Source organism: Erinaceus europaeus, chromosome 1 (genome assembly GCF_950295315.1).
Source record: "Erinaceus europaeus chromosome 1, mEriEur2.1, whole genome shotgun sequence".
Taxonomy (NCBI): Eukaryota; Metazoa; Chordata; class Mammalia; order Eulipotyphla; family Erinaceidae; genus Erinaceus; species Erinaceus europaeus.
The window spans coordinates 81,632,314-81,637,190 of NC_080162.1; positions in this window are offsets into that span (position 1 = coordinate 81,632,314).

Genomic DNA, 4,877 nt, shown 5'->3' on the forward strand with positions numbered 1-4,877 from the left:
CGTGCGCTTAACCCGCTGTGCTACCACCTGACTCCCACTATCTCTTTTTATTTTAAGATTTTTTATTTATTTGAAACATAGTAGGAAAGAGAGAGAGAGAATTAGACATTACTCTGGTACTGCCACGGTTTGAACTCAGGACCTCATGCTTAAGGGTCTAATGCTTTAGCCACTGTGCCACCTCCCGAACTACATTATACTATCAAGAATGGTATCCACGGGAGTCGGGTTAAGCTCAGGTGGCGCAAAGCACAAGGACTGGCTTAAGGATCCCAGTTCCAGCCCCCAGCTCCCCACCTGCAGGGGAGTCGCTTCACAAGTGGTGAAGCAGGTCTATCTTTCTCTTCCCCTCTCTGTCTTCCCCTCCTCTCTCCATTTCTCTCTGTCCTATCCAACAACAATGACATCAAGAACAACAATAATATCTACAACAATAAAACAACAAGGGCAACAAAAGGGAAAATAAATAAAATATTAAAAAAAAAAAAAAAAAAAGAATGGTATCCATACCTGAGTGAGGACTAAAGCAGAGGAGCCATCTGGTCCCTAGTCAAAAACCCCTGACTCCTCGTCTCCCTCCCTAAATGAGTTCATTTCCTGGGCTGGGGAGATAGCATAGTGCTTATGCAAAAAGGCTTTTTAAAAATACTTTTTCTTTATTTTGGATACAAACAGAAAGAAATTGAGAGGGTAGGAGAAGATGGGGTGGGGAGCAGGGGAGAAAGAGATGCCTGCAACACTGCTTCACCACTTATGAAGCTTCCCTCCACAGGTGGGGACTAGGGACTTGAACTTAGGCTCTTATACACTGTAATGTGTACTCTCAACCAGGTACACCACCGCCTGGTCCTGCAAAAAATGGCTTTTATGCTGAGCAGTGTGCTGATAAAATATCATCATCATCATCTCCCTCTGATTTGCACACATTCAGTTTTAGAGGTCTTACCCTTACACTTTTCTTCATCCTTTCCTTGGCCCCATAAACGTTTCTTCCCCCGCTCCCTCAGCATCCAGAATAGATCTTAAAGATGATTCACCCATCACTGATAGAAAAGGCAGCCTCTTGGGATTCTCCCCAAGTCTCTTGATAACAATTTCCCAGCAGCAATGGGCAAAGAGGAGTTATTGGGCTGTTGGGAAAGTCATGATATGCTCTTCTATTGTTTCTATGCAAAAATGCATCATGACTTTTCTGAAAGCCCAATATTTAAAATCTCTACACACAAAAATACCCAGGTCATCTTATTTATAGGGCAAGTTCCTTCCCACAGACCCAAGATAAGTTAGTTATCTCTGTAGGTTACTGTGGTCTGTTAACATACTCAGATCTGCTACCAACTACGTTCTTCAAGGGCAGAGATTTGAGTTTTGAATCTCTGACTTCTGTGCCTGTAGCCAAGTCTGACAGCACAGGTTCTCCATGAGCGTTTTGTGAATGAGCTAATAATTTGGTCTGATGAGAGTTACAAATTTACAAGGAGTGAGTAGTACCAGGCAGAATGACTGTGTTCTTCTAAGACCAGCCAGGGAAGTAGAACCCACACCAGGCACTTCAGTAGAAGGGATTCAATGTAGGGGATTGTTCCAAAGACATTTGAGAAGCTGATAAGTCAAATAGGAAATAATAAAGCAACCTAGAGATGAGCAAAACAGAAAATGACTAATGTTACTAACACTGAAAGGATCTTATGTTACTAATGTAAAGGACCTAATGACTAATGTTACTAGCACTGGAAGGAGGACTAATCACCAGTAAAGGAGCCAAGGCCTCTAAGTAGGAATGTAGATCCCTACTAACAAAGACCATTTCAGACAGCAAGGAGAGTGAACAACCTGTCTTCTCCCACTCCTTCTTTGTTTTGGGGGGGCTTGGGGGTTTATTTATCTATTATTTATCTTCAGACCCAGGCCCTCACTGCTCCTGAGCTGACTTTTTTCATTCAGTTAGAGACACAGAGAGATAGAGAAAGTGACACTAGGCTCTAGAGCTATTCCTAGTGTCTTGACATTCCCAATTGCTGCCAGAGTTCAAACCTGAGTCATATGCATGGCAGGCATACTGCCCAGTGGGCTATTTCTCCTGCCCCTCTCTGTCTTTCTTTATGTATTTATTTCCCCAGCTGCTTCTCATTGGCCAATCAAATGGCACTAGAAGCCATTTGCAAAGGTTCCCGGGAAATGTAGTTTGCAAAAGTTATTCCTGGCCAATGTAGGTCAAATCAAGGGAAGGAACAGGGAATAGACCTGAGAACAAATAGGAAAATGCTCAGTGAGGTGTTTACCTGGAAGGATGCTGCCCCATTTGAAGGGGGCATTGCTATTCACCTATAGTTAACTGATGCTATATGCAAAAATATGAACTGAGTCTTTTTTTATTTTAAGAGAAGCCAGAAGGCTAGTTTTCTTCTCCTTCTTCTCCTTCTTCACATTCCTGAAATGAACATCCAAAACTTCTTAATTGTGGCAACTGATCTTTAAGTTAAACACAATATGAATGGGATAGATGGCTTAATGGTTATGCAAACAAACTCTCATGCCTGAGGCACCAAAGGTCCCAAGCTCAACCCCCAGCACCACCATAAACCAGAGCTGAGCAGTGCTCTGGTAAAAAGAAAAAAAGAAAAAAAAAAGTCTATACTCCACATGTGGCCCACAGTCACCAGTAGTAGACCATATCTTTAATTGTGAGTTGTTGTTGTTTTTAAGTTATTAATAGAGAAGGGGAAAGAGAGAGAACCAGAGCATCTCTCTGCAAGACCTCATGCTTGAGAGTCCAAAACTTTATCTGTGGTATTACCTCCCAGGTCACATGAATTGGCAGTTCTTATTTGTAGCTGAGGTGTGGAGGCATGTTGGAGGACAGAGGGGAAGCTGCTTCTTGGAGAAAGCTTAGCCCAAGCTGTGTAGCCTCTTTGGAACACAAATGCAAAGTCAGTTCAGAGGCAATGATCCAGTGAATAGGGCAGACAGGAGGGAGCAGCTAATGTGGTCAGGTGTCAGAGGAGGGGGATAGATGTCAGAGGAGAGGAAGTTCAGGTCATGTAAAGTCTGGACAGACCTTAAGGATGTGATTATTTGATTGTCAATGTACTTATTCTTTAATTAAAACTTTTCAGTGGATATTTGATCCATCCATTGTTTTTAGCAATTTGTTCTAATGAATTATTAATTTGGAAAGAGACAGAGAGAAACTGAGAGGAAAGAATGAGATAGAGAGGGAGGGAGGGAGGGAGAGAGAGAAAGAAAAAGAGAGAAATAGCTACAGCACTGCTTCACCACTCATGAAGCTTCCCCCTACAGGTGGAGACAGAGCCTTGAACTTGCATCCTTGTGCACTGTAATGTGTGTTCTCTACCAAATACTCCACTGCCCAGCCCCCATTAATTGACTTCTTACTCAGAGAGAGAAGCCACAGTACTACACTACTATTTCATGCAGTGCCTAGATTCAAACCCAAAGCCTCTCATGCAAAGTGTGTGCGCTACCACCCCCAGCTTTTAGGTCAATAAAGTTGAAAAATAATAATGGGAGGGGTTGGAGGGGCTTCTAAGACCCTTTCAGGAGGCTTAGACCACCTTCCCCTTTCTGGGACTGACAGTCTGCTTTCCTTCCTAGCCTGTGGATCAGTAACTTCAAACTCCGGAACTCAGATCTGCAGCTTCTCCCGAAGCATGGCATCAGGGCCTCCCTATCCAACAATTATGTGTTTGTCCATGGCAAATGGAATGTGAAAAAGTATTTCATGTGAGTATTGCTTGGACTAGGACATCTCTCAGCTTCGGGCAAGGGCATCACCTCCCACCCTGGACTTCCATTTCTGGGTTCCTAAATATCAATCTATAGGATGGGAGAAATAGCATCAATATTATGCAAAGAGACTATCATGATCAAGGCACTAAAGTCCCAGTTTCAGTCCCCAGCACCACCAGAATTTAAAAAATAATAAAATAATAAAAAAAAACTATAAAGAATCCAGATCAGGGGCTGGGTGGTGGTACACCCAGTTAAGCTTGCTTAGTACAAAGCTCAAGGAGCCGAGCAAGGATCCGGGTTCAATGCCCTGCTCCCCACCTACAGGGGGAAAGCTGCACAAGCAGCAAAGCAGGGCTGCTGGTGTTTTTCTGTCTCTCTCCCTCTCTATCTCCCCTCCCTCCCCCCTCAATTTCTGTCCTAACCAATAAAATGAAGGAAAAAAATGGCCGCCAAGAGCAGTGAATTCATAGTGCTGGCACTGAGCCCCCAGAGATAACTCTGGAGGAAAAAGAAAAAAAAAAAAAAGAATCCAGATCTGACTCTCCCTGTGCCTCAGTTTTGTTGTCTATAAAGTGGGGTTACTAATAACCCAGCTCACCACAGCAATCATAGATTAAGTAATAAACATATTCAATATACTTAGCAGAACCTAAACTCTCATTATTTTGGCTATAGACATTGGGGCTCAGCCAACTAGTTAGTGGGGAAGTGGGAGCCACACCTGGGTATGTGTTCTTTAGGCCCCTCTTACTGGAGGTGACTGATTAGACACCATCTGTCTGTCTCTGTTTCCTCCCACCCAGCTCCCTAAGAGGTAACTTTGATCTGAAGATAGATGGTGCTTCCATTGTACTTTCTGTGAACTTGGGAAAGGACGCATCTGGACGACCCACCGCTTACGTGTCCCAGTGCAACAACTCCATTGGCTCTGTTAATATCAACATTTCTGGACATTTGAGGTAAGGGATTTACTGGAGTTTGTCAAAGCGACCTCAGGACCTAGAGCACCTTGATGGGACCCAGGAGCCAGAGTTCAGATTCATCGAGATGACTGGGCAGTGAGTTAACACCTACAGGCAGCCAGCCACCCCTTTTTGTGAATCAATTCCACGGGGGCAGAGCCG